The sequence below is a fragment of the Bidens hawaiensis genome, unplaced genomic scaffold, assembly GCF_021521415.1.
Source record: "Bidens hawaiensis isolate Kalapana, Puna unplaced genomic scaffold, B.hawaiensis_p1.1 tig00002123_1, whole genome shotgun sequence".
Lineage (NCBI taxonomy): Eukaryota > Viridiplantae > Streptophyta > Magnoliopsida > Asterales > Asteraceae > Bidens > Bidens hawaiensis.
Genome location: NW_027491112.1, coordinates 2,418,371 through 2,429,582, shown reverse-complemented (window position 1 = coordinate 2,429,582; position 11,212 = coordinate 2,418,371). Strand labels below are relative to the sequence as shown.

Sequence of the window (11,212 nt, the reverse complement as noted above, 5' to 3'; positions counted from 1 at the left end):
CATTAACCACTCGGGCATAGACCCAACGCCTAATTCATTTTAGACGTTCCATAATCAACTTCCTTTCGTCTCCCAGGCAGATTTGACAAATACATATCACTTGATATAAAATACAAAGTCCCACTGAGTAGACTATTAGAAGGACTTGACAAAGATGGATCACTTGATAGAAAATCCCACTCCTTATAGTCTTGAATATTGGTATACCCCTAGAGGGACTTGAACCCTCGTTTTCTCCGTGAAAGAGAGAGGTCGTAACCACTGGACCATAGGGGCCTTTGGCCACCTTACCTTAATATAACTCAGGCCGAGAGCCACCTTTTGGAGATGTATAGGAGATGAATCAAACCGAAAAACTCGTTAACTATTCTGGAGGATAATGGTAATCAAATCGAACTTTACCATTAAATTACAACCTTGAACTTGATTTCACCAACCTTGAAACTTGATTTCATTGGTCTTTCTCGTCTTTATATCTCTCATTCACAAAGGGTTCTGCGTTGGATCCAAGATCCTTTACTATCCAGTGGATTCAAGGTGCTTTACCAAAATAGTATTTGACCACTTAAATTATAGTGCGCCCTAAGTCATACTGTCAATTGACGACATGACAGGAGGGCAATAAAAGAATATAAAAGACGGAAATATAGATTAGGTATATCCGCGCGTGTTAAGTTAATAAACACAACATTCGTATAGTTTTCTGGTATTCAATATTATATTCAAGTAAATATTATATTCAAGTAAATTATAATTTCAATATCAATCAATCAATCAATCAAACCCAGTGAAGTCCCACCAACAGCAAAGCTATAGGTATAATTTCAATACCGTTATACATTATAATATAAGAAACTGAATCAGTTTTGAATATCCACTCGAGATCTTCCTTCGGTTCTAGTCAAGTATGGCAGCTTGAGGTCTCCTATTTCACTAGCCCCATTCTCATAAGGAACTCTAATCCACTTTCATTTAACGGCAGGCGATAAAGTAAAGGTAGAAGGGTTTTCGTTTCGGGTTCTCTTGTGGACAGGCCTTTGTCTGTCGTTGGAGTTAGCGGGGCTGGGTGCTTTTATCTTAAACGAATTTTCACAGGTGAGTGAGATCGGAGCGATCCTACTTTAGCAAATACTCCGTTTTTGGCTTTACTTGATCCATTGACGCAATCCAAGAGGAAGTCAAACCGTGATCAGGCTTGCCAAGAAGGCTCTTGTCCGCTGTCTCGGTTCTTTCTTTCAATGAAAGTTGACTAATATGAAATCGACGTTCTTAGACGTCCACGTATGATTTTGATGTCAGAGACCACCAATGAGGTTTTGGCTTTAGTAACCTTTACTGAGAATTGCAAAACGATCCCTTGGTCGAAGGAAACAATGAAGTTAACGATTCCAATTAAATGCTAGGTTGTGGTTCCTCAGTCCAGCTAATCCATTACGGGTTTCTGGAAGGCCTTTGAAGAAGAGAGGTTAAAAGAGCCCAATCCAGGTTTAGCTGTCTCAGGCAAGAGTTGCTTAAAATGAGTGTTCGAGGCCCTTTTCAGGCGTGTGCTTCTGATTATAAGGATGGTTTACATGATCTGCTCGATACTCGAGATTTTGAATGGAATTGAATCGATTTTGAGCGCTAGCCAGAGATGACCCTCTTTGAAGATCTAGCCTCACATGTACTGTAGTGTTGAACTGATTCTAATCCTTGAGCTGATTGGAATCCTTGAATTCGACCAGGGAATAGGTATCGTCTCATTTTTCGTCTGATCGTCTGCGTCTTGTGCCTAGCTTCCTACGAGCGGAGGGTGAAAGTCCTCTCAACAAACTCCATATCTGAAAAAAAAAATGCCACTATTCTAAATTCAATATAGTAAGGCGTTTCTATTCTTCCTCGCAGCAAGACTTCTGAAAGCCAGTTGCTAAGAAAAATATTAGAACAAGAGGGCTCTGGCGATTTTGGAACTAGCTTGACTCATTCCACCCAGTCTGGGGTGAACGAGAACTAGTTCATCACCAACATGCTTAACTCCTAGGACTTTTGGGATTGAATACTCTTACTCTTTTTGACCAAAAGATGGTGAAGAGAGGAGCTAGATAGAAGTAGTTTTGAATGAGGAGAGGGAAATTTGGCCAATAGTTAAGTCATTTTTTGTTTGGTCATAAGTTGGTTAGAGAAAAGTAATTAGTTCAGTTTTAGGCATACACTAATAGTAGGTTACGATTCAAAAGAAAGAGAGATTCAAGCCAGATGAATGATCCTAGAGGCTCTTCTTCCGTATGAGATCTTATAACCGGGAAGCGTACGTAGAACTTGTGTGGAAGGAAGACACTGGCGAGTAGACCTATGAGAGCCCCCCATCAAAGGTCAATATCTTACCTTTAAAAGCGAGTATAAGAATCGGAAGTCAGGATATCCCAATCTTCCAGCTCTCAAGCAGTTCAGAAGATTCATCCCTCATTCAATCCCTGCTTTCATCTACCCCTATGTTTCTGCTTTCTTCGTCTATGCCTATGCCTCCAGGGATGGATCCAATTTCCTGTCCTTTTTTGGAATCGTTGATACATATGTTATGTTACGATGGCTTTGGTTGAGAGAGGTTGGTCGTAGATCATAGTTCTGTAGCGAAGCTAGGCTGTTAAGTTTGAGCTATGAGTTCTAACCTGAGCTAGTCTTTCAGATTAGGCAGGGAACATGAGGGACAGTTCCTTACTACCGAAATTCCCTTACAGTTCTAGAAGGTAAGAGAAGCTAGGGATTTTGAGTTCCAGTAACCAAGCCAAACTGGAGTTCTGGAGAGAAGGCAGTGAACGGAGTTGGCGGTTCGAGGACGGATGGAACCCAGAGTGAACAAGTAGCTTGGCTCAACCTTTGCTTTCCTTTGACAAGGAAGCTAAGGCTCCAGCTTCGCTTTCTACTTCGCTGCCTTTCTCTAACGAGACAAGTAAAGTACCTTAATTCACTTACAGCAAGATAAGGTATTCAAGCGGGTGAAAGTATAGAGCTACTAACCAGAGTCAGAAAAGTTGGTTGGCATTCAAGAAAGAGAGAAAGAAGTCCCGATCAGGCTACAAGTGGGACTAGAAGCGAGGGCCGCTATTCCGGTCAGCTTGTTAGAAAGGGAACTAGCACCCTAAAGACAGCTACTCTCGCTTTCTAACAGTAAACTAAACTGCCTTCTGGTCGCCACACCAACGCCTTCTCTCCCTACCGGTCGAACTTTTCCATCCTCTCCCGTTGGGAAAAGGGATCGATTACCTTTCTTAGCTAGGATAAACCCGTTGGGAAAGGGGATCGATTACCTTTCTTAGCTAGGATAAAGTCACTGTCATCGCTCTCTCCTTGATTCGCTCGGAAATCGTACCTAGCCTCTCATCCATAACCTAGCCCGAAGCTCTCAAGCGACTGATTTCACACAAGTAGTAGGACCTTCTTTTATAGTGGAGTTAGAATAGGCTCTAGAATAGTCGAATGAATGGTCAGTCTCGCCCTCCACCCTGGATAAAGGTCTATGAGGTGTGGGATGTCTTCCCTTCCTGAGTTAGTGCCAAAAGAATAGTAAGCAATGATCATGTTGCCAGCATGCTATGCCACTAGTCGATTATCTTACTAAGCTAAGAACTGGATCTCCATCCAAGAAAGTCAATAGATCTTTTTTATGGCTTTCAGTGCCCCTAGCACGAGATCATCGAACTGCACTTTAATTAGGAGGTTCACTTCACTGCTGGTATGCTTTAGGACTCTTCACTGAATGACGACTGACTAGCGGATTCAGGGAACGAAGATGGCCCTCTACCTACATCTATATTGGACTCCTGTCTGTTAAGAAAATTTTGCTTTTTGCCGAGGGAGAAAGGCTTCACTCAAGGTGATAAGTGGAAATGCTAACCAAACACGTCCAAAAAGTCTCGTAACGAGGCTAAAGGGGCTTGATTCAAGTCCTCTGGGTCGTCCACTAAGTGAGGTCTCATTGGGAGAACTGGGAAGAGAGAAGGTCAGCCTCCCACTGTGTGAAAGAAGAGCTTTTCTCTCATATTCACTTCTATAGAATAGATAGAATAGCCGCAGCTAAAGCCAGAGATCTTGCCCCCAACGGGACATTTTCTTCAACAACTGAACTAGCATCACCGTTCTTAAGCCTAGACTTGTTTGGGGTTCCTCCTATTTGTCTTTACCCAGCGGCAAGACGCTTAGTTTTGTCGGAAAGGGAATGCTTATTCCCCTCTACTATGCGGGTGCTAAGACTAGGCGAAGAATGAAATGAATCAGTTCGCTTGACCTACCCGAGCCTATAGTTCTTCTGAGTTGGCTAACATCCTTTGATGACAAGCCGACCGAAAGAAGACGCACCGGGAGCCTACTTCTATCTCATCAGATGTAGGCGCATAGGCTATAGAATCCCACCTTATTCTCAAACCTGGTGGCTCGGTTGATTGGAACTCCTTTAGGCTCATCCTGCATAATCATTCTGGCGGTCCCAAGTCCTGCATCCACCAAGAACATTTCTTCCTTTAAGCGTAAAACTTCAGATTTGAAGGCCTTTCCACTGCATAAAAAAAACTTGAATTAGATCTACGAAATGATCGACTCAAATAGATGGTCACCATAAGCTATTTCTTTTCCTCCTCTTCCAGTTCTATTAATAAAAAGGCCATCATGGACCAAGATCCAAAGGGATCAATCTTTTACACCGATGTATCTTACTCTCTCGACCAGGTCATCATAAGAAATGCAATGCAAAATCTTTCTGAAGTGTTATAAAGAGGGAAGGCTCGCTACAACTAACATAACAGCCTCTTCCTTGCCCCCATAAGAATCCAAGGGTGACCTTTGGATGTTGTTGTGACGCTTTGGTTACGAAGGTTATCGGGGTCTTGGTTTATGGATGGATTCAGTAATCTAAAGTCCCTCCAACTCAATCAATATCAACAACATGTCGTGACCGGTTAGGCTTGGTTGATTTTGTCAGAAAAGAAAGTAGGTTTCGGGGGTTCATTGATTAGTACACCCCCGGTGCTAGTAAGGTCGGGACCGTGGTCGTACGTCTCCGTTTTGCCGGCCTATCTTCTTTCTGAGATTGACCAGCCAGCTGGGTTGGTTTGGCTATTCTTTTCTATTGAAAAGGAGTCAGCTGTCTGCGCAAGTCATCTTCTTCTAGGCTCCGCTGGACGACACGGCATTCTCGTTTAAATAAATAGATGTCGGCCGTACTTGTGATGGTTCCCAAGGATCCAATATGACCACTTCACTTAGGTCTACGTTGCCACGATATTGTTCTATGGAAGCGGGCGGGCTGTTAGAAGTTCGGCCCGCTTTTTTGTGTCGTAGGGGAGGGATTGACCTTTCTAACGCATATTCAGTCGTACCGGCATGGCCCCACTGATTTCTTTTCGATCGGAGCATCCAGCAGCGCAACCCGGTTCTACTTGACTAAGCCCGTGATAGTACAAGGAGGGAGTTTGCTTTACCCAACCCCCTTTTTGATAACAAGGCAGAAAGCCCCGACCTGACATTCATTAGTTTCGAATGAAGAGTGCCCTGCCGCACCTACTCCTTACAAAAAGCGAGACTTTACTAAACAAGAAAAGCCCCTTCTATCTTCTTAGTAAAGCGCTAACGCGCGCCCTGCGATCAAACTTAAGTTTCTCCTTGATCGATACGACAACCTTACTAATAGAAAGGGCCAAAATGCGCTCAAGCAACCTATCTTACTAATATAATAAAAGGGCCTATCTAAGCCCTATGGTTGTAAAGCTACAGCTCGAAAGCCGGCCATACCTTATATGTTTTTAGTAAAGGGTCTTTTCAATAAGGCTCGCGCTAGGCGCTCACGTTTTTTGGCTTCCCTAAAATAGCAGATTTTTCAGTTGGTAAAGACCCGCCCCTTGTTTCAGTCAGAATGAGTCCCCGGGTCCCCGGGACATTGGCTTCCGCCAACAGTGAACTATTAAGGATCGCATCCCGCGCATATTCTACATTATAGCCTGCAACTGATTCAGATTTCGCTTCTGAGATATCAAACGGAGCTCGATTAGTTTCTGCTAGACAAGAAATAAAGAGCATAACCAATACAGGGAACAAGGGAATACCGGACCATATCTGCTTTTGCGCCATGACAATCTCACTCGAATTACGGGGACCTACACATATTAGTACAGTATACCGGGGTCCCCGGCCAGAACCACACGTGCAAGTTTCCCTGCATGTGGCTCGTCCGTGCTTTTCTATTCCGCTTTGCCGCCTATTAAGAGAATAGGTCTCGTTCAAGCGGTCCGCCTTTCTTCATCTATACCAGCTGCCACGCACGAGCCCATAGAAAGGATTTAGCGCCCCTCTCTAGATAAGAAGCAGAACGCGCCATCACCTACAGCCCTTTCCTCTTCCGGGGACTTCCACGAAATGAAAACGGGCGGCATCGCCGTATGCTCCACTTTTGTTGCCCTGGTTTATATCCCGGAGTACTCCTATGACCGATCTGTCACCTAACCTACTTTAACAACCTAAAGGCGTCCCGTTTGGAGAATGACCCCTTATGGCACGGCTTAGTCAGTTATTCTCGCAGTTCAGATAAGATTCGGACCGCCACTTCTCTGAAAACATGGTTCTTGCCCCCCTCTCTCCTCCCCCCTTTGAGCTCGTCCATTCGTTGGGTGATCCCTTGCTCTCACGTTTGAGTGTTTGCTCGTCGTTTAGGCCAGTGAGTGAGATTTCTGCTCATTGCAGTCACCTCCGGGCTTCTTCGCACCTGGATAGTACTAGGACCCTTGTGCCCCGGCCCTTGATCAGATAAAGCTGCCCGCCCTATGACCCACAACTAAAAATGAGCCTTGCGACGAGACGCGGACATCCCCCATGCTGCGGTTCCCTCCGGTCCGTTCTCGGGTTGGGTTAGGGGAACATCCGAGCGATTTCCTTCGCGGATCCAAACGCTCTCACAAGGCGCACAATAAGAATAAGACCAATAGAGACTTCATAAGAGACCATTTGAGCTGCAGATGGTAATGCTCCTAGAAAGGCGTATTTCGAATATAGAGGAGTGAAAGTTCCCAACAATCAATGACTTTTAAATTTCCTTATATGTACCGTACGAGCACGTCCTTTGTCAACCCCCCCCCACCGCGCTTACGGCTCTATACCCCAACCCAACTTGCTCTGGCCCGGGTCCTTCCTTTATATTACTCGGTAAGCGGACCGTAGGAGCATGGGGTATCCGCTTTTGACTGATAGAAAGCATCTCTCTTTTGTCCCTCCTGCCCGAACCCACAAAAAAATCTAAATAGATCAAGTTTTTCTTGCCGGGAGAGTTGAGTCGGAGACATATTTTTTAGAGGAGGAGGCTTCGTCGTCCGGCTCCTCATAAATGATGTTAGGATGGGCCGGCCCATCCTCGGAATCCTAAAAAAAAGAGAGGGAACATAATCACTTTCTTTCAGTGACATATCTAATCAGACTGAATAGGATTTTAAGAGCTGTCACGATCATTCACATCCCTTTCAGTAGGCAGGAAGGGCGCGGAAGCTACCGTTTCTAGATTGCAGGAAAGTTAGCGAGACTCTCCTAGTAGCGAAGGAAAAGGGCATTCGGGAAGCGACTAGTTGCTTCTGGCGAAGCTTCTAGAAGGCCGATCACTACATAGAGAGATTCATATACCAGTCATGAGCGAGAAGCAGTAGCTTCTAGGACGAAGCCGAGCCACTAGTGGAGTGACCAAGGAGGCCTACTATACGTATACTGGATTAGTAACCGGTGAAATCCCCAAATAAAATTTCAGTGAACTATTGAAGCTATCAGTGTGATTGATCAGACAAGTACCAAGGCTTTCGGTATACTTCTTTCATTTCCGAATTTTCTTGCGACAAGTCCTAGCATTAGTATGAGTTCGTTGATCGCGTAAGGGTGATCCATCTTGATGACGAATTCCACGATAACAAGAAATAGAAATTAATCGTTCGATGTCTGCTCGTTCTCCCCTCTTCAATTCCCAATGAACAACATGATCTTGACCTATCATTCGTTCAATTTGGCCGATCTGATACTTAGTTAATTCTTTTATCTGTATGTTCCCAGTGATACCTAATCGATAACGAACCAGAATGGCTTTTTTAGGCCCAGTTCCATCTATTTTTGTTGAGGCAATTCTTACTTGTTCATCGGTAACTGATCTAGCTCCTGAAATATATAACATTCTTGATCCTTCCTTTTACTAGTTTTCTCGGCTGGAATAAAAAAAGATTCTCCGCTCTGCTCCTACTCCTTCTTCTCCTTTAGGATAGGGTCGTCGTTGGTCCTTCTTTGCACTAAAAAACTAGTCAGAGCAACTAACTGTCTACGTACGAAATTTACGGAACAGGGATAAGAAAGCAGGCGGGATAAAAGAAGAGCGAGGTATAGTGAGAAAGCTCTCCCATGCCTTTAGACGATAAAGCCTTCTTTTACATCCCATCCCCTAGACAAATCAATAGGAAATGCTACAAGCCATTGTTTTTCTTTAGACGATGAACCACTCCGGTACAACAAGCTAAAGTGACCTCTATGAAAGAAGCAATCAAGAATGAAATTGATTCGATCTTACAAAATCATACTTGGGAATTGGTAGATCTTCCAGTTGGTTGCAAACCACTTGGATATCGTTGGCTATTCAAAAAGAAAATGAAAGCTGATGGAAGTATTGATAAATACAAGGCGAGGCTAGTGATCAAAGGTTTTAGACAAAAGGAAGGTCTAGACTATTTTACTTGTAACATCCTAAAATTTATAATGTTGAATAAAGAAAGTTACATTTAGTGATTTCGCGTTATTAATTAATTAATATCGAGTAAAGAACGGATCATGGATTTAGATTAATTGAGATGGGTTAAATGAGAATGGGCCTTAGGTCCATGGGCTTTAAGGGATATAAATATCTCCTAAACCAACCTAAAACCCAAAACCCTCATTTCATTTCCATCTTATTCTCTAACACACTCCAAACACACACACACACACACCATAAACGAGCAAGACCCGAGAGAGAGTAAACGTTAATTGGTATTAGATCTTATTACACGAGATCTAGAGTGCATAAACAAGCTAACCAAGATCGAACGAGCACTAAAGGTATGTTCTTGACCTTTAAAGTTTACGTAGTATTGAACGTTTTTACTTAAAGATCCAAGCTTTATAGTATATACGGGATATATATACGACCGAGAATGGTTAGGGAACGTTAGTGGGTGATGTCGAACCATAACAAGGGTATTGAAATCGCCAAAATGCTTGATAAAAACCAAACCCGTAGCTGAACTGGGCAACTTCGCCTGCAAAAGCTTAACTTCGCCTTCAAAGCTTAACTTCACCTTCAAAGCTTAACTTCACCTACGGCCAAGTTCGCCTAACTGGTAACTTCGCCTAAGGCCAAGTTCGCCTAACTGGTAACTTCGCCTAAGGCCAAGTTCGCCTAGCTGGTAACTTCGCCTAAAGCCAAGTTCGCCTAACTGATAACTTCGCCTAAAGCTAAGTTCGCTTAAGGTTTAACTTCGCCTAAAGTTAAGTTCGCTTAGAAAATAAATTAAAAACCTAATGAAAAATGTGTTAAGACAGTTAATGGAAATAAAATTTTTCCAAGCTGACCTGGCAGCTCGACCCCAGCCAGGGGCTCTGCCCCTTGGACCCTGCTAGGGGCTGCCGCCCCTAGACCCCGCTGCCAGGGGCGCTGCCCCCCGGACCCCCGTTCGTTGTGGGTCATATAAAGATAGAAATACAACATGAGTAGTAGTAGTTAATTGATACGTGTAAATATTATACAGTTAGCCGTGCACAGCTCAAGAAGGGAATAACTATTAACGGAGAGCGTAACAGGATTCAGGTGAGTTTCTAGCCCCATTTATGTGTTATGTTTTCGGGGCTGTGTGCATACTCAATATGTTTGTTAATACGCTTATCCTAAGAGATAAGTGTATGCCTTATGTGGATAATGTGAAATGTATGAATGATTGCTTGATGGTACGTGAACAATCTTCGGATATTGCACGTACTGTCAGGTTGTAACGCTATGTATAAGGTAAGTATGATATGTATGCTTATGTGTATGAACGTGATAAAGTTAATAAAAGAAGGAAATGATGGTTGTATGGTTGTATGGTTACGAAAAGGGTACCGAGACCTAATAATACTCGAGGTATGATGTATGGTTGTATGGTAACGAAGAGGGAATCGAACCCTACTAATATTCGAGAACTAGGGAACCGAACCCTACTAATATTCGAGGAAAGAGGGTACCGAGCCCTAATAATACTCGAGGAAAGAGAGTACCGAGCCCTAATAATACTCGAGGAAGGAGGGTACCGAGCCCTAATAATACTCGAGGAAGGAGGGTACCGAGCCCTAATAATACTCGAGGAATGTAGGGCGTAATGCTCTTTATAACGTAAGATATGAAAGCAAGTTAATACAAAAAAAGGAAAGTAAGAAAGTATGAAATTATGAATGAAAGAATATAAGTTTATGTGTATTGTATAATGTATGATTAACTAGAACTCACTCAGCGTAGCTGACTTTTAGTATGCACGCAGGTGAGTAGGATGAGGCAGCTCGTTTGAGGAGACACGTGGCACTGAATAAGAGGCTGGCATCCGAAGACTCAAGACGTTTAAGTCTAATGTTTGTTTATTTTGAAAGACAAAATGATGTTTTAAGACAAGATGTGTTTTGTTATGAAATGTTTTATGAAAGCTTTTATATTCCGCGAATGTTTTAATTAACTCTGATATTTAGAACTGCGTTTATGAGTGAATCCAACACGAAAGTAGGGCTACCGGTAACGGGGCCTTACATTGATACTTACTCACCTGTAACACGTATAACCTCTATAAGGTTGGTGCTTGCAATCGCGTCTTTACGAAGTTTGGAAGTGCACCAAATGGATGTAAAAACGGCTTTTCTAAATGGTGATTTGGAAGAAGAGATATACATGGAGCAACCTGAGGGTTTCTCTGCCCCTAGTCAAAAGGGCAAAGTATGCAAACTCATCAAGTCTTTGTATGGCTTGAAGCAAGCTCCAAAACAATGGCACCAAAAGTTTGACCAAGTCATGATTAGCAATGGTTTCAAAATTAATGAGTGTGATAAATGTGTTTATGTTAAAAACACAAATGGAGGTTATGTTATTTTATGCCTTTATGTGGATGACATGCTTATCATTGGGAGTAATGATAAAATGGTTCAATCTACAAAAGATATGTTAAAGGCA

General features: G+C 43.0%; 1 non-coding gene across 1 annotated transcript; it reads right to left on the bottom strand.

The window, feature by feature from the left end:
- Positions 1-204: 204 nt before the first annotated feature.
- TRNAE-UUC (transfer RNA glutamic acid (anticodon UUC)) lies at positions 205-276 on the bottom strand. The gene has a single exon. It is a non-coding gene; the product is annotated as a tRNA-Glu (tRNA).
- Between the last annotated feature and the right edge of the window lie 10,936 nt (positions 277-11,212).